The 26,347-nt window shown below is 47.0% G+C and overlaps 1 pseudogene; it reads left to right on the forward strand.

Annotated features, from left to right (window-relative positions):
• Window positions 1-75: 75 nt before the first annotated feature.
• LOC147979010 (protein FAR1-RELATED SEQUENCE 5-like) lies at window positions 76-26,027 on the forward strand (annotated as a pseudogene).
• Window positions 26,028-26,347: the final 320 nt, after the last annotated feature.

Below are 26,347 nucleotides of genomic sequence, written 5' to 3' on the forward strand. Positions count from 1 at the left end.
ACTAGTACTAAAATCCCTGATGTATTGACTTTTGTTGGACATTTAGGGTGCTGGTGAAGAGACAGGAGGTGAGGAGAGCTATGCACAACCACATGTTGCAACAAATGGAGGAATGAAATCAGATGCCGGGCACAACTCAACCGCTGCAATGTATGATGATGATCAAGAGGATGATGATATTTCATCTCAGCCGCTTATGCCCTATGTTGGCATGGAATTTGACTCTATTGATGATGCCAAAGAATTTTACAATGAATATGCATTCAAGATGGGCTTTGGCACACACATTTGCGCTTCTAAAAAAAGCCAAAAGAGAGGTCCTCCGACACTTGTCAAGAAGGTTTTCCAGTGTGTGCATGCAGGGAAGCCGGAAAGTAAAGGGGACAGTAGCACTGCTTGTGAAGGGATCTCAATGGGAGGAGCATCGTCTAGCAAACAGAATTGGTTTGAAATGGATGTCGGCAACAAGCGTCAAAAGAATCGGCTACTGCAACATGATTGCAAAGCTCACCTGATTGTTGGGATCAAAGGCTATAAATGGGCTGTATCACATTTTGTTGCAGAGCATACGCACCCTCTAATGCCATAGCCGGAGCTTGTACGCTACTACTGCTCACACCGCAAAATCCCGGAAGAAGATAAGGATCTCATAATGACTATGCATGATGTAAACTTCTCAACTTCGTTGTGCATGGGAATGCTTGGAAGGGTGTGTGGCGGAGACCGCAGGATACTACCATATGTCAAGAGGGATGTTTCAAACTTTCAGTCCAAGCTGCGACAAAACCTAAACCTCTGAGACATGGATTTCACAATTCAGTACTTTGAGAGGCGGCAAGCTGAGAACCCTCAATTCTACTATGCAAAAACAGTTGACAAGGAGACCAACTCTGTCACAGGACTCTTTTGGGTGGATGGGAGGACAAGGGCATTGTACCCCAAGCACAAAGATTGTATCTTCTTTGATACAACATTTTGCACAAATCGATACAACATGCCGTTCGCTCCGATTGTTGGAGTGAACAACCACTTGCAAACGGTGTTGCTGGGTTATGCATTGCTGCCAAACAAACAGATTGAAACTTTCAAGTGGGTGTTCCAACATATTTTGCTTGCGATGAAAAATGAACACCCATTGAACATTATGACCGACCAGGACAAGGCCATGGAAATTGCCATATCTCAAGTGCTGCCCAACACGGTGCATAGATGCTGCAAATGGCACGTCCAACGAAAAGCGCGTGAGAAGTTGGGCAGGATAATGAGTAGGGATGAGGTTTTTGAGCAAGCTTTCTACACATGCATCAACGATCCTGACACGGTTGATGAATTTGAAGAGAATTGGCAGCACATGATACATTGCTTTGACTTGGTTGACAATAGGCATCTATGCAACATGTGGAAGACTCGTCAAACCTAGGCTCCAACATTCTTCCGAAAGTGTTTTTTGAAGGAAATATGCCCCAGAGGCAATAATAAAGTTGTTATTTATATTTCCTTATATCATGATAAATGTTTATTATTCATGCTAGATTGTATTGACCGGAAACTTAGTACATGTGTGAATACATAAACAAACAGAGTGTCCCTAGTATGCCTCTACTTGACTAGTTCGTTAATCAAAGATGGTTAAGTTTCCTAGCCATAGACATGTGTTGTCATTTGATGAGCGGGGTCACATCATTAGAGAATGATGTGATGGACAAGACCCATCCATTAGCTTAGCATTATAATCGTTTAGTTTATTGCTATTGCTTTCTTCATAACTTATACATGTTCCTATGACTATGAGATTATGCAACTCCCAAATACCGGAGGAACACTTAGTGTGCTATCAAACATCACAACATAACTGGGTGATTATAAAGATGCTCTATAGGTGTCTCCGATGGTGTTTGTTGAGTTGGCATAGATCGAGATTAGGATTTGTCACTTCGATTGTCGGAGAGGTATCTCTGGGCCCTCTCGGTAATGTACATCACTATAAGCCTTGCAAGCAATGTGACTAATGAGTTAGTTACGGGATGATACATTATGGAACGAGTAAAGAGACTTGTCAGTAACGAGATTGAACTAGGTATGATGATACCGACGATCGAATCCCGGGCAAGTAACATACCGATGACAAAGGGAACAACGTATGTTGTTATGCGGTTTGGCCGATAAATATCTTCATAGAATATGTAGGAGCCAATATGAGAATCCAGGTTTTGCTATTGGTTATTGACCGGAGATGTGTCTCAGTCATGTCTACATAGTTCTTGAACCCATAGGGTCCGCACGCTTAACGTTCGATGACGATTTGTATTATATGAGTTATGTGATTTGGTGACCGAATGTTGTTAGGAGTCCCGGATGAGATCACGGACATGAAGAGGAGTCTCTAAATGGTCGATAGGTAAATATTCATATATAGGACTATAGTATTCGGACACCGGAAGTGTTCTGGGGGTACCGGGTACGTATCGGGTCACCGGAAGGGGTTCCGGGCAACCCCCGACAAAGATATGGGCCTTATTGGGCCAAGGGCAGGACATACCAGCCCCTAGTGGGCTGATGCACCCCATATATGCCAAATAGGAGGAGAAGGAAGGCGGGGAAGAGAGAAAGGAAAGATGAGGATTCGGCCTCCCCTTCCCTTCTCTCCCGCCTCTCTTTCCTTCCCCTTCCAACACTTTTGGAAGGGGGGGGAGGCCGAATTGGACAAGGCCCCCAAGTAGGATTCCTCCTACTTGGGCGTGCCCTTGCTGCTCCCCTCCCCTCCCACCTATATATACGTGGGGAGGGGGCGCCTAGAACACACAACAAACATTTTTAGTCGTGTGCGGCGCCCCCCCTCCACAATTTATGCCTCCGGTCATATTCACGTAGTGCTTAGGCGAAGCCCTGCGCGGATTACTTCACCATCACCGTCACCACACCGTCATGCTGATGGAACTCTCCCTCGACACTTTGCTGGATCAAGAGTTCAAGGGACGTCATTGAGTTGAACGCGTGCTGAACGCGGAGGTGCCGTACATTTGGTACTTGGATCGGTTGGATCGCGAAGACGTTCGACTACATCAACCGCGTTACTAAACGCTTCCGCTTTCAGTCTATGAGGGTACATGGACACACTCTCCCCACTCGTTTCTATGCTTCTCCTAGATAGATCTTGCGTGATCGTAGGAATTTTTTTGAAACACTGCGTTCCCCAACATTTTCCCCCTTTAAAAGCACTACGGGGAGGTGATACGTCTCCAACGTATCTATAATTTTTGATTGTTCCATGCTATTATATTATCAACCTTGGATCTTTTATATGCATTTATATGCTATTTTATATGATTTTTGGGACTAACCTATTAACCTAGAGCCCAGTGCCAGTGCCAGTTTCTGTTTTTCCTTGTTTTAGAGTACCGTAGAAAAGGAAAATCAAACGGAGTCCAATTGACCTCAAACTTCACGGAACTTATTTTTGGACCATAAGAAGCCCACGGAGTATCGGAGTTGGACTAGGAGAGTCCCGGGCTGCCCACGAGGGTGGGGGGCGCGCCCCCCTGCCTCGTGGACAGCCCCGAGGTCCACCGACGTACTTCTTCCTCCCATATATACCCATATACCCTAAAAACTTCGGGGAGCACAATAGATCGGGAGTTCCGCCGCCAGAAGTCTCCGTATCCACCGAAAACCAATCTAGACCCGTTCCGGCACCCTGCCGGAGGGGGAATCCCTCTCCGGTGGCCATCATCATCATCCCGGCACTCTCCATGACGAGGAGGGAGTAGTTCTCCCTCAGGGCTGAGGTATGTACCAGTAGCTATGTGTTTGATCTCTCTCTCTCTCGTGTTCTTGAGGTGGTACGATCTTGATGTATTGCGAGCTTTGCTATTATAGTTGGATCTTATGATGTTTATCCCCCTCTACTCTCTTGTAATGGATTGAGTTTTTCCCTTTGAAGTTATCTTATCGGATCGAGTATTTAAGGATTTGAGAACACTTGATGTATGTCTTGCGTGGGATACCCGTGGTGACAATGGGGTATTCTATTGATCGACTTGATGTATGTTTTGGTTATCAACTTGCGGGTTCCGCCCATGAACCTATGCATAGGGGTTGGCACACGTTTTCCTCTTGACTCTTCGGTAGAAACTTTGGGGCACTCTTTGAAGTACTTTGTGTTGGTTTGAATAGATGAATCTGAAATTGTGTGATGCATATCGTATAATCATACCCACGTATACTTGAGGTGACAATGGAGTATCTAGGTGACATTAGGATTTTGGTTGATTTGTGTCTTAAGGTGTTATTCTAGTACGAACTCTATGATAGATTGAACGGAAAGAATAGCTTCATGTTATTTTACTACGGACTCTTGAATAGGTCGATCAGAAAGGATAACTTTGAGGTGGTTTCGTACCCTACCATAATCTCTTCATTTGTTCTCCGCTATTAGTGACTTTGGAGTGACTCTTTGTTGCATGTTGAGGGATAGTTATATGATCCAATTATGTTATTACTGTTGAGAGAACTTGCACTAGTGAAAGTATGAACCCTAGGCCTTGTTTCAACGCATTGCAATACCGTTTGTGCTCACTTTTATCATTAGTTACCTTGCTGTTTTTTTTATTTTCAGATTACAAAAACCTTTATCTACCATCCATATACCACTTGTATCACCATCTCTTCGCTGAACTAGTGCACCTATACAATTTACCATTGTATTGGGTGTGTTGGGGACACAAGAGACTCTTTGTTTTTTGGTTGCAGGGTTGCTTGAGAGAGACCATCTTCATCCTACGCCTCCTACGGATTGATAAACCTTAGGTCATCCACTTGAGGGAAATTTGCTACTGTCCTACAAACCTCTGCACTTGGAGGCCCAACAACTTCTACAAGAAGAAGGTTGTGTAGTAGACAGACATCAAGCTCTTTTCTGGCGCCGTTGCCTGGGAGGTTAGCGCTTGAAGGTATATTTTTAGGTCTTGCAATCGAATCTTTTTGTTTCTTCTTTTAGCACTAGTTTTGTTTATAAAAGAAAACTACAAAAAAAATATGGAATTGAGTTTGCCTCATACGCTTCATCTTTTTAATATCTTTCGTGAGTATGATGGAAAGGAAAATTGTGCCAAAGTGTTAGAAGAAGAATGCATTATAATGTTTGGCACTAAATCTTTGAATGATGAGCATGATTGCAATGTTGTTAGTATGAATTCCTTGAATATCTATGATGCTAATGATATACAAAGCCACAAGCTTGGGGATGCTATGTTTGATGAATATGATATTTTTTGTCCCCCAAGTTTTGATGAGCAAATTTATTATGATGAAAGCATGCCTCCTATTTATGATGATTATATTGATAAAAGTGGTTTCAGAGAGGTCATGACTTTATTTAATGATGAATCCACTATTTCGGAAGAGGTTCCAATTGATTATGAGAACAAAGTTGCTATCTATGATGATTATTGTGATGACATGTATGCTTTAAAGAATAATGATATCCATGAAACTTGTCATCATGATTTTAGTTTTCAATTGGATTATGCCTCACATTGTAATTATTTTGTTGAGTTTACTCCCACTATTATTCATGAGAAGAATTTTGCATATGTGGAGAGTAATAAAAATTCTATGCCTGTAGATCATGAAAAGAATGATTTAGGTGCTGGTTGTATTGTTTAATTCATTCATGATGCTACTGAAAATTATTATGAGGGAGGAATATATGCTTGTAGGAGTTGCAATAATATCAAGTTTCCTATCTATGTGCTTAAAATCTTGAAGTTTTGCTTGCTTTACCTTCCTATGCAAGTTGATTCTTGTTCCCACAAGTTGTTTGATCACAAAATACCTATGCATAGGAAGAGGGTTAGACTTAAATGTGCTATTCATATTCTTCATGATGCTCTCTCTATGTTTCAATTCTTATGTCTTATGTGAGCATCGTTGAAATCATCATGCCTAGCTAGGGGCGTTAAACGATAGCGCTTGTTGGGAGGCAACCCAATTTTATTTTAGCTCCTTGATTTTTGTTCCTGTTTAGTAATAAATAATTCATCTAGCCTCTGTTTATATGTGGTTTTATGCTTTTAATTAGTGTTTGTGCCAAGTAGAACCTTTGGGAAGACTTGGGGAAAGTCTTTGTGATCATGCTGTAAAAAACAGAAACTTTAGCGCTCACGAGATTTGCTGCCATTTTTTATTGGAGAGTGATATTTAGTTAATTCTTTTTGCAGATGATTAATAGATAAATTCCTCACGTCCAGAAATTTATTTTATAATTTTTGAGGTTCCAGAAGTATACATTCGATCCAGATTATTATAGACTATTCTGTTTTGACATATTCTGTTTTCTATGTGTTGTTTGCTTATTTTGATGAATCTATGAGTAGTATCGGAGGGTATGAACCATAGAGAAGTTGGAATACAGTAGGTTTAACACCAATATAAATCAAGAATGATTTCATTACAGTACCTTTAAGTGGTGTTTTGTTTTCTTTCGCTAACAGAGCTCACGAGATTTTCTATTTTGAGTTTTGTGTTGTGAAGTTTTCAAGTTTTGGGTAAAGATTCGATGGACTATGGAATTAGGAGCGGCAAGAGCCTAAGCTTGGGTATGCCCAAGGCTCCCCAAGGTAATATTCAAGGACAACCAAGAGCCTAAGCTTGGGGATGCCCCGGAAGGCATCCCCTTTTTCGTCTTCGTTCATCGGTAACTTTACTTGGAGCTATATTTTTATTCACCACATGATATGTGTTTTGCTTGGAGCGTCATTTTATTTTATTTTGTTTTGCTTTCTGTTTGAATAAAATACCAAGATCTGAAATTCTTAAATGTTAGAGAGTCTTCATATAGTTGCATAATTATTCGACTACTCATTGATCTTCACTTATATCTTTTGGAGTAGTTTGTCATTTGCTCTAGTGCTTCACTTATATCCTTTTAGAGCACGGTGGTGGTTTTATTTTATAGAAATAGATGAACTCTCATGCTTCACTTATATCATTTTGAGAGTCTCTAAACAGCATGGTAGTTTGCTTTGGTTATGAATTTAGTCCTAATATGATGGGCATCAAAGAGGGATATAATAAAAACTTTCATATAAAGTGCATTGAATACTATGAGAAGTTTGATACTTGATGATTGTTTTGAGATATGAAGATGGTGATATTAGAGTCATTGTAATGCCCGGGTAATCTAGCTACAGTAAAACTCTCCTAATGATGCCATGTCATCTGCAGTTACTGTTACTAATCTCGGGTTAATTCGAAACCACGTCAAAGTCTAATTCAAATTAATGTCAAACGGCAAAAGTTTCAAAATATTAAACTAAAATGTTCGGAGTGAGCAGTTAAATGCCAGGGTAATTATAATAAAGCAAACACATTTTTATAAAATGCCTAAATGGTTTAAAATGATTTAAAACAGAAGAGATAATAAATAAAAGGAAAACAGGAAACAAACAAAAAAAAAGGGGAGAGAGAGTCCCCCCCCCCACTGGGCTCCGGCCCAGCAGGCCGGCCCTTTCGGCCGCAGGCCCAACCGGCCTCCCCCACGCCTCCCTTATCCCCCCCACAATCGAACCCTAGCTTACCCCACCCCCCACTCGCACCACTCCTCCCCCCCGCTGGATCTGGATCGGGGAATCCCGATCCCCTCGCCCTTCTCCCTCGCGCACCCGTCGCCGCCTGGACCGCGCCTCCGCCTCGACCTCCTCGTCGCCGGACCCCCCATCACCGGACTGCTCCTCTACGGCGTCGTCGCCGTCTTCCTCCTCAAGCCCCGCTCCCCAGACCCTACGCACCCCGGTGAGGCCCTCGGCCTCCTCTCCCCTCTCCGCCGCACGCTCGCGCCCGCCTCGTCTCAGGTCGGACAAGCCCCATGGCTCCGCCCCCCCCCCCCCGCCTGGAGCTCTGCTCCCGCACGCGCCCCCGCACAGCCCCGTGCCTCCCCTCTCGCTCGCTCGCGCCGGGGCGCACCCCCTGGCTGCGGCCTTTGCACGCACGTTCCGCCGTGCCCGTCAGCTTCGACCACCGCAGCACACCGTGCCCCGCCTCCCGCCTCTCCCCCCGCTGCGTTGCCGCGCCGGCGTGCCCTCAAGCCTGCACGCGCCCCCACTTTCCTCCTCCCCGTGCGCGCACGACCGCAGCGGCCGTCGTGCACGCCTGCCTTCGCATCGCCCGCCACTGCTGCGGCAGCTGCTACCTCTGCCGCACCCCCCCGCTGCCCAGCATCGCCGGCCCCGCCCCATTCCGGCCACCCTCGCCGCGGTCCCGGTCGTCGCCCGGCGCCGGCGCCCGTCTATGCCACTGGACCCTCTCCTGGGTCGGACGCCCGCAAGCCCGCGCGCCCGTTATGCCCCTGGGCCACTGACCAAATGGCCCCACGGCACAGAACGTTTTAAAAAAATATAAAAATATGTCTAACTAAAATTAATTAATTAATTAAAGAAATAATTAACTTAATTAATTTTGATTAATTAATTTAAACAACTAATTAAACTAATTACACATTAGTTACCTAACTAATCCGGTCTGTTAATTAGTTTATTAAGTAGGCAATGACAGTGGGGCCCACCCCCCTAATTAACACTAATCAGGTTAAATAATATGTTTAAATAAAATGTGTCACTGACCAGTGGGACCCACTGGTCAGGTTGACCAGTCAACCCTGTTGACTGCTGACGTCAGCATGACGTCATGCTGATGTCATAAATCCATTTTCGAATTAATTTAAATAATTAATTAAATTCCAGAAACTAATAAAATCTTTAGAGAAGCATATCTTTTAATCCGTAACTCGGATTAAATTATTTTCAACATGAAAGTTGCTCAGAACGACGAGACGAATCCGGATACGCAGCCCGTTCGTCTGCCACACCCCCCTAACCTATCGAACTCGCAACTTTCCCCTTCCGGCTCCTCTGCCCGAAAACGCGAAACACCGGGGATACTTTCCCGGATGTTTCCCCCCCTTCACCGGTATCACCTCATACCGCGATAGGGCACCCCTAGCACTGCTACTTGTCGCGCTATGCATCTGTTTGCTTAAATATTTATTGTTTCTCCCCCCTATTCTCTCGCTAGACACTGAGACCGACGCCGCTGCTACCCAGTACGACTACGGAGTTGACGACCCCTCTCTCTTGCCAGAGCAACCAGGCAAGCCCCCCCCCTTTGATCACCAGATATCGCCTACTCTTCTCTATACTGCTTGCATTAGAGTAGTGTAGCATGTTACTGCTTCCCGTTAATCCTATACTGATGCATAGCCTGTCCTTGCTACTACTGTTGTTACCTTTACCTGCAATCCTAATGCATAGTATAGGATGTTAGTTTTTCATCAGTGGCCCTACATCCTTGTCCGTCTGCCATGCTATACTATCGGGCCGTGATCACTCGGGAGTTGATCACGGGTATATACTATATACTTCATACATGATACATGTGGTGACTAAAGACGGGTCGGCTTGAGGAGCACCCGCGAGTGGATCTTTGAGGCGGAGCGACAGGGCAGGTTCCGACCACCTAGGAGAGAGGTGGGCCTGACCCTGGTCGACGTTCGCGGATACTTAACACGCTTAACGAGATCTGGGTATTTGATCTGAGTTTGGCCATTTGGTCTATACGCACTAACCATCTACGTGGGAGTAGTTATGGGTATCCCGGCGTCGTGGTATCAGCCGAAGCCTTCGTGACGTCAGCGACTGAGTGGCGCGCGCCGGATTGGAACGTAAGCCTGCTCTTGTATTAAGGGGGCTAGTTCTGCTTCCGGCCGCGTACGCAACGTGCAGGTGTGCTAAGGGCGATGGGCCCAGACCCCTGTGCGCTTAGGTTTAGACCGGCGTGCTGACCTCTCTGTTGTGCCTAGGTGGGGCTGCGACGTGTTGATCTTCCGAGGCCGGGCATGACCCAGGAAAGTGTGTCCGGCCAAATGGGATCGAGCGTGTTGGGGTATGTGGTGCACCCCTGCAGGGAAGTTAATCTATTCGAATAGCCGTGATCTTCGGTAACAGGACGATTTGGAGTTGTACCTTGACCTTATGACAACTAGAACCGGATACTTAATAAAACACACCCTTCCAAGTGCCAGATACAACCGGTGGTCGCTCTCTCTCAGGGATACGAGGAGGGGATCGCCGGGTAGGATTATTGCTATGCGATGATACTTGGAGGACTTCAGTCTACCCCCTTCTACATGCTGCAATACGGAGGCTGCCAGAAGCGTAGTCTTCGAAAGGATTAGCTATCCCCCTCTTATTCTGGCTTTCTGCAGTTCAGTCCACCGATATGGCCCTTTACACATTTACCCATGCATATGTAGTGTAGCTTCTTGCTTGCGAGTACTTTGGATGAGTACTCACGGTTGCTTTCTCCCCCCTTTTCCCCCTTTCCTTTCTTCCTGGTTGTCGCAACCAGATGTTGGGGCCCAGGAGCCAGACGCCACCGTCGACGACGACCCCTACTACACCGGAGGTGCCTACTACTACGTGATGCCCGCTGATGACGACCAGGAGTAGTTAGGAGGATCCCAGGCAGGAGGCCTGCGCCTCTTTTGATCTGTATCCCAGTTTGTGCTAGCCTTCTTAAGGCAAACTTGATTAACTTACGTCTGTACTCAGATTTTGTTGCTTCCGCTGACTCGTCTATGATCGAGCTCTTGTATTCGAGCCCTCGAGGCCCCTGGCTTGTAATATGATGCTTGTATGACTTATTTTTATTTGTAGAGTTGTGTTGTGATATCTTCCCGTGAGTCCCTGATCTTGATCGTACACGTTTGCGTGTATGATTAGTGTACGATTGAATCGGGGGCGTCACAAGTTGGTATCAGAGCCGACTGCCTGTAGGAATTCCCCTTCCACACTCCTTGGCCGAAGTCGAGTCTAGACATTGCAAAAACTTTTACTAACTTGGCTGTGTGCCTTACAGGCCCACGTCGCCATCAGGTGGTACTAGGATCCTTTACTCCTCGACCTTTACTATGGGACTCTGAACTCTCTCCTATTCGGGTTAAACGATTTTACTAACTCTGACACTAGGGTCCCGTTACGACATTCACCCCAAAGTTGGATAAGCCCTAGTTGTTCTTTAGAGTAATTGAACATTATCCACATTGTCATTTGACTCCTGTGAAAACATCTTTGTTTTCAGATGGAACCCACGAGGCAGGTCGTGCGCCACACGACGGCCATTGGTGCCTCAGGATCACCTGCTGTGTTGGTTGAGATGATGACCTATCTGGGTTATCGCTGGCACCCTGAGTACACCGTCTATGAGGAGTATCAGGACTTCAACCAGGAGCAGTACCGTGCCATCGTCCACCTCTACTCTCGGGAGTATGACTCCACTACCGTGCTGCACACTGCTCATGGTGTTGGAGTGACTATCGATATGGCGGTCCACGATGCTGCTTATGCTGCTCTGACACGTCTCCGCGGAGAGTATCAGGAGTTGGATACCTCCCCCTTCAGGCACATTGCTATCGCATCCGATGTTGGTGCGGACGGTTACTACACTGCTGCCTACTCCACTGTCACCCGAGAGCCCTTCTACCATCAGAACCTGGTTCTGCATGCTGATGGGCTGGATCGAGCTAACCGAGCTCTTCGCCACGAGTTGTACACCACTCGTCAGCACCTCTACCGTGCTCTGACGATGTTGCACCCCTTCGTCGGATCTGGGGAGCTGTCGCGTTCTGCTATCTACCCAGCCAGGACCATGATGCCCCAGGGTGTCGGTTGGCCAGAGGTGGGAGGCTACTCTCCCGCACTTGGTCCTCTTCTGCCACTTGAGCGTCAGGTTCTGCACCAGAGTACCCGCGGACCCCAGGTTGCCGACGTGGTGTACCCGATGCCACACTACCAGCTTTCAGGCTACAGCTACCTCCGCAGTACCGCGTGGGACTGATGTAGACTTGCTTGTTAGTGTTAGATGCATTCGCCGCGAGCCTGCGTGCCGCCTATGATGTCTTAGTCTATGTACCAGACTCTGTGTAACGAACTCCAGGCATGATCTCTTTTGTAAGATATGCCGACTACTATGTAGTATCTATCGTGCTGCTTTCGTTGTGCATGTTTCATCATGAATGATTCTCGTCTTTGCGCATTTCTCAATACTGAACTACCCCTGTTATATATTAGCAGGATGGTTAGACCAGGTGGTCGTGGTCGTGGTCGTGGTGGCAATGCCCCACCACCGCCTGAGTACATGGCTGGGATGATGCAACAGTTTGAGCTGAACCGTCAGTTCATGGAGAATATTATGGCTCAGTTTCCTCGCCCCAATATGAACCAGCAGCCAATCCAAGTGACTCTGCAGGATTTCATGCGCCTCAACCCAACCATGTACCGCAGCTCAACTCAGCCTCTGGATGCTGATGACTGGCTCCGTGACATCACCTATGAGATGGAGTCTGCTGATGTAGCCCCTGCCAGCTATGTCACCTTTGCTTCCTTCTTCCTGAAAGGACCCGCAGCTCAATGGTGGGATAGCCACAGGCGTACTCTGCCAGCTGGAACAATCATCACCTGGCCAGAATTCCAAGCTGCCTTCCGTGCTCGCTTCATTCCTCAGGGAGTCATGGACCGGAAGAAGCGTGAGTTCCGCAATCTCACCCAAGGCAACAAAACTGTGGAAGCTTACCAGCGGGAGTTTCTTGACTTGTCCCGCTATGCTGAAGAAGACATCGCAACTGATGCACGCAAACAGGAGAAGTTCCGTGATGGCCTTCAAGCTGACATCAAGCTCGCACTTCTAGTGCATGACTTTGCTGATTTCGCCACTCTGGTGAACAAAGCCATCAATGTCGAAACTGGTCTGCAGGAATACCAGAGCTCTCACAAGCGCAGCCGTGACACGGGCTCATCTTCGGGCCCGTCCTCGCAGAAGCGTAAGATATGGATCCCCAACAGCATGTACCAGCCGGATGCACCTGCCCCAAGGCAGTCCTATGCTGCACCTCGTCTGCCTGCTCCTCCAACTAGGCAGACAAGACTTCCAGCTCCACCACCACAAGCTCCTGTTCCCACTCCCAATAATGGCCTCTGCTACAAGTGTGTTCAGCCAGGTCACCGTGCTAGGGATTGCAATCAAAACCAGAATCAACTGGCCCTCCCAGCAACTGGCCGTGGAAGCAACCAGCCTCGCAACAACAGTGCCAAGTCTTATGGTCGTGTTCATGCCAACCATGTTGATCTCAATGAAGTTCTAGACCAGCCTGCTACCGTGATGGGTACACTCCTCGTAAACTCAGTACCTGCATCTGTTTTATTCGATTCAGGGGCATCGCATTCATTCATGTCAGAAGATTTTGCATACAAGCATGACGTTAAATGTGAGGAGATGAACACTTCGGTATTGGTAAAAACCCCTGTGGGACAATGTCAAACCTCACTGGTTGGCATCGATGTCCCCGTGGAAATCGAAGGGCTGGAATTCTATGCCTCTCCCATTATCCTGAAGTCGTCTAACATCGACCTCATTCTGGGAATGGATTGGTTGAAAGCGCATACTGCTTCTATAGTTTGCGCCACTAAGGTCATCCATCTGCTACACCCTTCTGACGAAATAATAGCTTACCAAGCTCATCTAGTTCAGAACGCCGAGGCACGACTTTATGCCTTGAATGCGCTGAACGCTGCACCACTCGAGGGCATTGAAAACATTCCCGTCGTTCGTGAATTCCAAGACGTCTTCCCAGAAGAACTTCCAGGGATTCCTCCTGTTAGGGCTGTCGAATTCATCATCGACTTGAAACCCGGCACTACCCCTATAGCTAAACGACCCTACAAGATGCCGCCGCATGAACTCATTGAGCTTAAGGAGGAAATCGACAAATCTCTTGTCAAAGGTTTCATTCGCCCAAGTTGCTCTCCTTGGGGAGCACCTTCTCTCTTTGTTAAGAAGAAGGATGGGACAAACCGATTAGTCCAAGACTACCGTCCTATAAACCAAGCTACCATTCAGAATAAATATCCTCTTCCTCGAATCAATGATCTTTATGATCAACTGGCTGGCTCATCAGTGTTCTCCAAACTTGACTTGAGGTTGGGTTACCACCAGATCCGTGTTCGTGAGGAGGACATCCCAAAAACCGCCTTCGTGACTCGGTATGGGTCATACGAGTACACCGTCATGTCATTCGGCTTAACGAATGCTCCCGCCACCTTCTCTCGTCTGATGAATTATATATTCATGGATTACCTCGACAAGTTCGTCGTGGTTTACCTGGACGATATCCTTGTATTTTCCAAGAACGAGGAAGAACATGCTGGACATTTGCGTCTTGTGCTGGAGAAGCTTCGAGAACATCAGCTATATGCTAAGTATTCCAAGTGTGAATTCTGGCTCCCCGAAGTAACCTATCTTGGGCATGTCATCTCCAAAGATGGTATTGCCGTCAACCCTGAACGAGTTCAGGCTATTCTCGATTGGACTCCTCCGAAGAATGTCAAGCAAGTCCGAAGTTTTCTCGGTCTCGCCAGCTATTGCCGTCGATTCGTCGAGAACTTCTCCAAGATTGCCAGGCCTCTGACTAATCTGTTGCATAAGGGTGTCAAGTTCGAATGGACAGACAAGTGTCAGGAAAGTTTCCAGGCGCTCAAAGACAAGTTGACTTCTGCCCCCGTGCTTGCTCCACCTGATACTAAGAAGGACTTCGTCATTTACTGCGATGCTTCCCGCCAAGGATTAGGCTGTGTCCTAATGCAAGAGCGCAGAGTGATTGCTTATGCCTCTCGTCAATTGCGCCCTCACAAAGAAAACTACCCAGTTCACGACCTCGAGCTTGCTGCTGTCATTCATGCACTGAAGCAGTGGCGACATTACCTTCTCGGTAATCGTTGCGAGATCTTCACCGACCATCAAAGTCTGAAGTATCTGTTTACTCAGCCAGATTTGAACCTACGCTAGCAAAGATGGATGGAGACTGTTGCAGACTTTGACGTGGGTATATCCTATACCCCCGGCAAGGCTAATGTAATGGCTGATGCCTTGAGCCGCAAGTCTTACTGCAACCACCTCCAGGTCCACAAAGTTCAGCCCTCGCTTGCCGAAGAATTTAGAAGGCTGAACCTCCATATTGTTCCCCCGGGATCACTCGCTCCCCCTCCCGAAGGTTTCCCCAAACAGAACCTCCATGTTGTTTCCAAGGGTTCTCTCAATACCCTGGTTGCGAAACCAGATCTTGTGGACACCATCAAATGGATACAGAAGTGTGACGATGAAGTCCTCAAGATTAAGCGCGACCTCAAAAGGGGAAAGCTCTCATTCTTCACGATCGCCGACGATGGCGCCTTTTATTTCAAAGGCCACTTAGTGGTACCATGTTCGAAGAAAAACCTGGATAAGACTAAAAGGGTTATGCAAGAAGCTCATGATACGCCTCTGTCCATCCATCCTGGTAGTACAAAGATGTACCAGGATATTCGTCAAAGATTCTGGTGGTCTAATATGAAGCAGGACATTGCTCGTTATGTTGCTGAGTGTGACGTTTGTCGCCGGATCAAAGCAGAGCATCAAAGGCCTGCTGGAACTCTGCAACCTATCTCTATTCCTGAATGGAAATGGGACCATGTTGAAATGGACTTCGTCACTGGATTTCCCAAATCGCAGAAAGGTAATGATGCTATTCTTGTTGTCATTGACCGGCTTTCCAAAGTTGCCCATTTTCTGGCGGTCAAAGAGACAATCACTGCTAGTCAGCTTGCTACTCTCTACATGGCCAGAATTGTTTCACTTCACGGTATTCCACTGGTTATCAGTTCAGACCGTGGAAGCTTGTTCACTTCAAGGTTTTGGGCAAGTTTCCAAGAAGCTATGGGAACTCATCTGTCGTTCAGTACTGCGTTTCATCCTCAGTCGCAAGGGCAGGTTGAACGCGTCAACCAAGTTCTCGAAGACATGCTTCGAGCTTGTGTAATCTCATTCGGCAAGAAATGGGAGGAATCTCTTCCATATGCCGAGTTCTCTTATAATAATAGCTATCAAGCTAGTCTGAAGATGTCCCCCTTCGAAGTGCTATATGGACGAAAGTGTCGAACCCCTCTAAACTGGTCAGAAACGGGGGAACGACCACTCTTCGGTCCAGATATTATCCAACAGGCCGAAGAACAAGTCCGCATTATTCGCGAGAATCTCAAGACTGCTCAGTCACGTCAGAAAAGTCAGTATGACCGTCATCACCAAGACATGGTCTATCAACCTGGCGAAAAGGCTTATCTTCGAGTTACACCAATGAAGGGTGCTCACCGCTTCGGGATCAAGGGCAAGCTAGCTCCTCGCTATATCGGTCCCTTCACTATTCTCGAAAGGCGTGGAAAGGTGGCATATCAACTGGAGCTTCCGCCGAACCTTTCTCAGGTTCACGATGTGTTCCATGTGTCACAACTCCGCCGTTGCTTCAAGGATCCAATCCGAGCGGTGGATCATGAAGAGCTCGAATTGCAACAGGACCTCTCTTATAAAGAGCATCCGGTCCGCATTCTTGACCAAGCTGAACGCCGCACACGTCAGAAGGCGATCAAATTCCTCAAAGTCCAGTGGTCGAATCACTCTGAGGACGAAGCCACCTGGGAACGCGAGGATCGTCTTCGCGATGAATACCCTGCACTGTTTCCTCCTACCTCCTAAATCTCGGGACGAGATTTCTTGTAGTGGAGGAGATTTATAACGCCTGGGTAATCTAGCTACAGTAAAACTCTCCTAATGATGCCATGTCATCTGCGGTTACTGTTACTAATCTCGGGTTAATTCGAAACCACGTCAAAGTCTAATTCAAATTAATGTCAAACGGCAAAAGTTTCAAAATATTAAACTAAATGTTCGGAGTGAGCAGTTAAATGCCAGGGTAATTATAATAAAGCAAACACATTTTTATAAAATGCCTAAATGGTTTAAAATGATTTAAAACAGAAGAGATAATAAATAAAAGGAAAACAGGAAACAAACAAAAAAGGGGAGAGAGAGTCCCCCCCCACTTGGCTCCGGCCCAGCAGGCCGGCCCTTTCGGCCGCAGGCCCAACCGGCCTCCCCCCACGCCTCCCTTATCCCCCCCCACGATCGAACCCTAGCTTACCCCACCCCCCACTCGCACCACTCCTCCCCCCCCGCTGGATCTGGATCGGGGAATCCCGATCCCCTCGCCCTTCTCCCTCGCGCACCCGTCGCCGCCTGGACCGCGCCTCCGCCTCGACCTCCCCGTCGCCGGACCCCCCCATCACCGGACTGCTCCTCTACGGTGTCGTCGCCGTCTTCCTCCTCAACCCCCGCTCCCCAGACCCTACGCACCCCGGTGAGGCCCTCGGCCTCCTCTCCCCTCTCCGCCGCACGCTCGCGCCCGCCTCGTCTCAGGTCGGACGAGCCCCATGGCTCCGCCCCCCCCCCCCGCCTGGAGCTCTGCTCCCGCACGCGCCCCCGCACAGCCCCGTGCCTCCCCTCTCGCTCGCCCGCGCCGGGGCGCACCCCCTGGCTGCGGCCTTTGCACGCACGTTCCGCCGTGCCCGTCAGCTTCGACCACCGCAGCACACCGTGCCCCGCCTCCCGCCTCTCCCCCCGCTGCGTTGCCGCGCCGGCGTGCCCTCAAGCCTGCACGCGCCCCCACTTTCCTCCTCCCCGTGCGCGCACGACCGCAGCGGCCGTCGTGCCCGCCTGCCTTCGCATCGCCCGCCACTGCTGCGGCAGCTGCTACCTCTACCGCACCCCCCCGCTGCCCAGCATCGCCGGCGCCGCCCCATTCCGGCCACCCTCGCCGCGGTCCCGGTCGTCGCCCGGCGCCGGCGCCCGTCTATGCCACTGGACCCTCTCCTGGGTCGGACGCCCGCAAGCCCGCGCGCCCGTTATGCCCCTGGGCCACTGACCAAATGGCCCCACGGCACAGAACGTTTTAAAAAAATATAAAAATATGTCTAACTAAAATTAATTAATTAATTAAAGAAATAATTAACTTAATTAATTTTGATTAATTAATTTAAACAACTAATTAAACTAATTACACATTAGTTACCTAACTAATCCGGTCTGTTAATTAGTTTATTAAGTAGGCAATGACAGTGGGGCCCACCCCCCTAATTAACACTAATCAGGTTAAATAATATGTTTAAATAAAATGTGTCACTGACCAGTGGGACCCACTGGTCAGGTTGACCAGTCAACCCTGTTGACTGCTGACGTCAGCATGACGTCATGCTGATGTCATAAATCCATTTTCGAATTAATTTAAATAATTAATTAAATTCCAGAAACTAATAAAATCTTTAGAGAATCATATCTTTTAATCCGTAACTCGGATTAAATTATTTTCAACATGAAAGTTCCTTAGAACGACGAGACGAATCCGGATACGCAGCCCGTTCGTCTGCCACACCCCCCTAACCTATCGAACTCGCAAATTTCCCCTTCCGGCTCCTCTGCCCGAAAACGCGAAACACTAGGGATACTTTCCCGGATGTTTCCCCCCCTTCACCGGTATCACCTCATACCGCGATAGGGCACCCCTAGCACCGCTACTTGTCATGTCATGCATCGCTATGCATCTGTTTGCTTAAATATTTATTGTTTCTCCCCCCTCTTCTCTCGCTAGACACTGAGACCGACGCCGCTGCTACCCAGTACGACTACGGAGTTGACGACCCCTCTCTCTTGCCAGAGCAACTAGGCAAGCCCCCCCCTTTGATCACCAGATATCGCCTACTCTTCTCTATACTGCTTGCATTAGAGTAGTGTAGCATGTTACTGCTTCCCGTTAATCCTATACTGATGCATAGCCTGTCCTTGCTACTACTGTTGTTACCTTTACCTGCAATCCTAATGCATAGTATAGGATGTTAGTTTTTCATCAATGGCCCTACATCCTTGTCCGTCTGCCATGCTATACTATCGGGCCGTGATCACTCGGGAGTTGATCACGGGTATATACTATATACTTTATACATGATACATGTGGTGACTAAAGACGGGTCGGCTTGAGGAGCACCCGCGAGTGGATCTTTGAGGCGGAGCGACAGGGCAGGTTCCGACCACCTAGGAGAGAGGTGGGCCTGACCCTGGTCGACATTCGCGGATACTTAACACGCTTAACGAGATCTGGGTATTTGATCTGAGTTTGGCCATTTGGTCTATACGCACTAACCATCTACGTGGGAGTAGTTATGGGTATCCCGGCGTCGTGGTATCAGCCGAAGCCTTCGTGACGTCAGCGACTGAGTGGCGTGCGCCGGATTGGAACGTAAGCCTGCTCTTGTATTAAGGGGGCTAGTTCTGCTTCCGGCCGCGTACGCAACGTGCAGGTGTGCTAAGGGCGATGGGCCCAGACCCCTGTGTGCTTAGGTTTAGACCGGCGTGCTGACCTCTCTGTTGTGCCTAGGTGGGGCTGCGACGTGTTGATCTTCCGAGGCCGGGCATGACCCAGGAAAGTGTGTCCGGCCAAATGGGATCAAGCGTGTTGGGGTATGTGGTGCACCCCTGCAGGGAAGTTAATCTATTCGAATAGCCGTGATCTTCGGTAACAGGACGATTTGGAGTTGTACCTTGACCTTATGACAACTAGAACCGGATACTTAATAAAACACACCCTTCCAAGTGCCAGATACAACCGGTGGTCGCTCTCTCTCAGGGATATGAGGAGGGGATCGCCGGGTAGGATTATTGCTATGCGATGATACTTGGAGGACTTCAGTCTACCCCCTTCTACATGCTGCAAGACGGAGGCTGCCAGAAGCGTAGTCTTCGAAAGGATTAGCTATCCCCCTCTTATTCTGGCTTTTTGCAGTTCAGTCCACTGATATGGCCCTTTACACATTTACCCATGCATATGTAGTGTAGCTTCTTGCTTGCGAGTACTTTGGATGAGTACTCACGGTTGCTTTCTCCCCCCTTTTCCCCCTTTCCTTTCTTCCTGGTTGTCGCAACCAGATGTTGGGGCCCAGGAGCCAGACGCCACCGTCGACGACGACCCCTACTACACCGGAGGTGCCTACTACTACGTGATGCCCGCTGACGACGACCAGGAGTAGTTAGGAGGATCCCAGGCAGGAGGCCTGCGCCTCTTTTGATCTGTATCCCAGTTTGTGCTAGCCTTCTTAAGGCAAACTTGATTAACTTACGTCTGTACTCAGATTTTGTTGCTTTCGCTGACTCGTCTATGATCGAGCTCTTGTATTCGAGCCCTCGAGGCCCCTGGCTTGTAATATGATGCTTGTATGACTTATTTTTATTTGTAGAGTTGTGTTGTGATATCTTCCCGTGAGTCCCTGATCTTGATCGTACACGTTTGCGTGTATGATTAGTGTACGATTGAATCGGGGGCGTCACAGTCATGCTAGTTGAGTAGTTGTGAATTTGATAAATACTTGTGTTAAAGTTTGTGATTCCCGTAGCATGCACGTATGGTGAACCGTTATGTGATGAAGTCGGAGCATGATTTATTTATTGATTGTCTTCCATATGAGTGGCGGTCGGGGACGAGCGATGGTCTTTTCCTACCAATCTATCCCCCTAGGAACATGTGTGTAGTACTTTGTTTCGATAACTAATAGATTTTTGCAATAAGTATGTGAGTTCTTTATGACTAATGTTGAGTCCATGGATTATACGCGCTCTCACCCTTCCACCATTGCTAGCCTCTCTAGTATCGCGCAACTTTCGCCGGCACCATAAACCCACCATATATCTTCCTCAAAACAACCACCATACCTACCTATTATGGCATTTCCATAGCCATTCCGAGATATATTGCCATGCAACTTTCCACCGTTCCATTATTATGACACGCTTCATCATTGTCATATTGCTTTGCATGATCATGTAGTTGACATCGTATTTGTGGCAAAGCCACCGTTCATAATTCCTCCATACATGCCACTCATGTATCATTGCATATCCCGGTACACCGCCGGAGGCATTCATATAGAGTCATATTTTGTTCTAAGTATCGAGTTGTAATTCTTGAGTTGTAAGTAAATAAAAGTGTGATGATCATCATTATTAGAGCATTGTCCCAGTGAGGAAAGGATGATGGAGACTATGATTCCCCCATAAGTCGGGATGAGACTTCGGATGAAAAAAAGAGAAAAAAAGAGGCCATAAAAAAAGAGAAAAGGCCCAAATAAAAAAAATAAAAATAAAAAATGAGAGAAAAAGAGAGAAGGGGCAATGCTACTATCCTTTTACCACACTTGTGCTTCAAAGTAGCACCATGATCTTCATGATAGAGAGTCTCCTATGTTGTCACTTTCATATACTAGTGGGAATCTTTCATTATAGAACTTGGCTTGTATATTCCAATGATGGGCTTCCTCAAAATGCCCTAGGTCTTCGTGAGCAAGCGAGTTGGATGCACACCCACTAGTTTCTTTTGTTGAGCTTTCATACATTTATAGCTCTAGTGCATCCGTTGCATGGTAATCCCTACTCACTCACATTGATATCTATTGATGGGCATCTCCATAGCCCGTGGATACGCCTAGTTGATGTGAGACTATCTTCTCATTTTTGTCTTCTCCACAACCACCATTCTATTCCACCTATAGTGCTATGTCCATGGCTCACGCTCATGTATTGCGTGAAGATTGAAAAGGTTTGAGAACATCAAAAGTATGAAACAATTGCTTGGCTTGTCATCGGGGTTGTGCATGATTTAAATATTTTGTGTGGTGAACATAGAGCATAGCCAGACTATATAATTTTGTAGGGATAGCTTTCTTTGGCCATGTTATTTTGAGAAGACATGATTACTTGGTTAGTATGCTTGAAGTATTATTATTTTTATGTCAATATTAAACTTTTGTCTTGAATCTTATGGATCTGAATATTCTTGCCACAATAAAGAGAACTACATGGATAAATATGTTAGGTAGCATTCCGCATCAAAAATTCTGTTTTTATCATTTACCTACTCGAGGACGAGCTAGAATTAAGCTTGGGGATGCTGATACGTCTCCAACGTATCTATAATTTTTGTTTGTTCCATGCTATTATATTATCAACCTTGGATGTTTTATATGCATTTATATGCTATTTTATATGATTTTTGGGACTAACCTATTAACCTAGAGCCCAGTGCCAGTTTCTGTTTTTTCCTTGTTTTAGAGTATCGTAGAAAAGGAAAATCAAACGGAGTCCAATTGACCTGAAACTTCATGGAACATATTTTTGGACCAGAAGAAGCTCACGGAGTATCGGAGTTCGACCAGGAGAGACCCGGGCTGCCCACGAGAGTGGGGGGCGCGCCCCCTGCCTCGTGGACAGCCCAGAGGTCCACCGACGTACTTCTTCCTCCCATATATACCCATATACCCTAAAAACTTCGGGGAGCACAATAGATCGGGAGTTCCACCGCCAGAAGCCTCCGTAGCCACGGAAAACCAATCTAGACCCATTCCGGCACCCTGTCGGAGGGGGAATCCCTCTCCGGTGGCCATCATCATCATCCCGGCGCTCTCCATGACGAGGAGGGAGTAGTTCTCCCTCGGGGCTGAGGGTATGTACCAATAGCTATGTGTTTGATCTCTCTCTCTCTCTCGTGTTCTTGAGGTGGTACGATCTTGATGTATCGCGAGCTTTTCTATTATAGTTGGATCTTATGATGTTTCTCCCCCTCTAATCTCTTGTAATGGATTGAGTTTTCCCTTTGAAGTTATCATATCGGATTGAGTCTTTAAGGATTTGAGAACACTTGATGTATGTCTTGCGTGGGATACCCGTGGTGACAATGGGGTATTCTATTGATCCACTTGATGTATGTTTTGGTGATCAACTTACGGGTTCCGCCCATGAACCTATGCATAGGGGTTGGCACACGTTTTCCTCTTGACTCTTCGGTAGAAACTTTGGGGCACTCTTTGAAGTACTTTGTGTTGGTTTGAATAGATGAATCCGAGATTGTGTGATGCATATCATATAATCATACCCACGGATACTTGAGGTGACAATGGAGTATCTAGGTGACATTAGGGTTTTGGTTGATTTGTGTCGTAAGGTGTTATTCTAGTACGAACTCTATGATAGATTGAACGGAAAGAATAGCTTCATGTTATTTTACTACGGACTCTTGAATAGATCGATCAGAAATGATAACTTTGAGGTGGTTTCGTACCCTACCATAATCTCTTCATTTGTTCTCCGCTATTAGTGACTTTGGAGTGACTCTTTGTTGCATGTTGAGGGACAGTTATATGATCCAATTATGTTATTACTGTTGAGAGAACTTGCACTAGTGAAAGTATGAACCCTAGGCCTTGTTTCAACGCATTGCAATACCGTTTGTGCTCACTTTTATCATTAGTTACCTTGCTATTTTTATACTTTCAGATTTCAAAAACTTTATCTACCATCCATATACCATTTGTATCACCATCTCTTCACCGAACTAGTGCACCTATACAATTTACCATTGTATTGGGTGTGTTGGGGACACAAGAGACTCTTTGTTTTTTGGTTGCAGGGTTGCTTGAGAGAGACCATCTTCATCCTACGCCTCCTACGGATTGATAAACCTTAGGTCATCCACTTGAGGGAAATTTGGTACTGTCCTACAAACCTCTGCACTTGGAGACCCAACAACGTCTACAAGAAGAAGGTTGTGTAGTAGACATCAGGAGGTCTGAGGGACTAAACTCCTACTTCAAGACATTTGTTAATCCTCAGGACTCGGTGTGGAGGTTTGTGCAGTAGTATGAGGTGCTGCAAGAGACTATGCTAGACTGTGAGGACAATCAAGCTTTCATTGGCGCAGCAACCACAACCCCTCTTTACTTACGGTACAGAATTGAGCGTCAGGCAGTTGGTTTCTACACCCGCAACGTGTTTGGCAAGTTTCAAGCAGAAGTGACTGCCTCCACAGGGTTTGTGATGAACCAGTTCCTTCTCTTGACATTGGAAGCATGAGATTTGAGCTCTTTTCAAATTACTATGAAGACCCCAAGATATTTACAGTGAATGTTGTGCTGGCAGAAGAGACATTTGAGTGCAGCTGCAATTGTTTTGAGATGCATGGAATCATATGTGCACACATCATTAGAGTAATGGTCCACCTCAATGTCCAAGCTATACCGCAGCGCTACTTGCTAGAAAGGTGGTCAAAACAAGCAACAATACCAACAGGTGGTAGCTGAAGGAAATATGCCCTAGAGGCAATAATAAAGTTATTATTTATTTCCTTATATCATGATAAATGTTTATTATTCATGCTAGAATTGTATTAACCGGAAACATAATACATGTGTGAATACATAGACAAACAGAGTGTCACTAGTATGCCTCTACTTGACTAGCTCGTTAATCGAAGATGGTTATGTTTCCTAACCATAAACAAAAGAGTTATTATTTGATTAACGGGATCACATCATTAGAAGAATGATGTGATTGACATGACCCATTCCATTAGCTTAGCACCCGATCGTTTAGTATGTTGCTATTGCTTTCTTCATGACTTATACATGTTCCTATGACTATGAGATTATGCAACTCCCGTTTGCCGGAGGAACACTTTATGTGCTACCAAACGTCACAACGTAACTGGGTGATTATAAAGGAGCTCTACAGGTGTCTCCAAAGGTACATGTTGGGTTGGCGTATTTCGAGATTAGGATTTGTCACTCCGATTGTCGGAGAGGTATCTCTGGGCCCTCTCGGTAATGCACATCACATAAGCCTTGCAAGCATTGCAACTAATGAGTTAGTTGCGAGATGATGTATTACGAAACGAGTAAAGAGACTTGCCGGTAACGAGATTGAACTAGGTATTGAGATACCGACGATCGAATCTTGGGCAAGTAACATACCGATGACAAAGGGAACAACGTATGTTGTTATGTGGTCTGACCGATAAAGATCTTCGTAGAATATGTGGGAGCCAATATGAGCATCCAGGTTCCGCTATTGGTTATTGATCGGAGACATGTCTCGGTCATGTCTACATTGTTCTCGAACCCGTAGGGTCCGCACGCTTAAGGTTTCGATAATAGTTATATTATGAGTTTATAAGTTTTGATGTACCGAAGGAGTTAGGAGTCGCGGATGAGATCGGGGACATGACGAGGAGTCTCGAAATGGTCGAGACGTAAAGATCGATATATTGGACGACTATATTCGGACATCAGAAAGGTTCCGAGTGATTCGGGTATTTTCGGAGGTACCGGGGAGTTACGGGAATACGAGGAAGAAGCAATGGGCCTTAATGGGCCTTAGTGGGAAGGACCAGGAGGTGGCGCGCGCCCCTCCCAAGCCCAGTCCGAATTGGACAAGGGGTTTGGGGCGCGGCCCCTCTCTCCCTTCCTTCCCCTCTTCCCTCCCTTTCCCCCTTCTCCTAGTTGGACTAGGAAAGGAGGAAACCTACTCCAACTAGGAGTAGGAATCCTACTCCCCTGGCGCGCCCCTCCTAGGGCCGGCCTCCTCCCCCCTTGTTCCTTTATATACAGGGGCAGGGGGCACCTCTAGACACACAAGTTGATATTCGTGATCGTTCTCTTAGCCGTGTGCGGTGCCCCCCTCCACCATAATCCTCGATAATATTGTAGCGGTGCTTAGGCGAAGCCCTGCGACAGTAGAACATCAAGATCGTCACCACACCGTCGTGCTGATGGAACTCTTCCCCGACACTTTGCTGGATCGGAGTTCGGGGATCGTCATCGAGCTGAACGTGTGCTAGAACTCGGAGGTGCCGTAGTTTCGGTGTTTGATCGGTCGGGCCGTGAAGACGTACGACTACATCAACCGCGTTGTCATAACGCTTCCGCTGTCGGTCTACGAGGGTACGTAGACAACACTCTCCCCTCTCGTTGCTATGCATCACCATGATCTTGCTTGTGCGTAGGATTTTTTTTGAAATTACTACGTTTCCCAACAGTAGCGGCCATCTTCTCGATTTCGGGCTCCCTTCGAACAATACACTCAAGTACAACTCGTTGTGCAGAAAATTCACATGGTTGGCCTGCCAAGCTTGTAGCAATGATGTTGCCTACAAAATACTAAATGATGCAGCTCATGCGCTTGAGCCCAGTATACTTGCAGCAAGGAGAGGGGAACTACCAGAGCTGCGGGAAGCGCAATAGCAGCAACCAGATCAACATGAGAGCACAACATAGGGGGGAAGGCAGCAAACAACAATGCATCAAAGGGGGGCAACTCATCAACAAAAACATCCCCAAATGCAGCAGCAACAAACACCACTTGAACCAAAGAAACAACAACCAAAACATCCAAGAAAGAAGCAACCAGATTGCCCCATGCAGCAGCAACAAGCAGCTACCACACACGTATCACACGATACCGGGGAGGTACCCATGCTTCAAAACCCACCACGTGTGCCGAAGAAAGGGCGACCGACGGAGAAGTCTAAAAGAAGAAAGACTTTACTTGAGCAACGAGAAGA

Source organism: Triticum urartu, chromosome 3A (genome assembly GCF_056163025.1).
Source record: "Triticum urartu cultivar PI428250 chromosome 3A, HENAU_Tu73, whole genome shotgun sequence".
In the NCBI taxonomy this organism is placed as follows: Eukaryota; Viridiplantae; Streptophyta; class Magnoliopsida; order Poales; family Poaceae; genus Triticum; species Triticum urartu.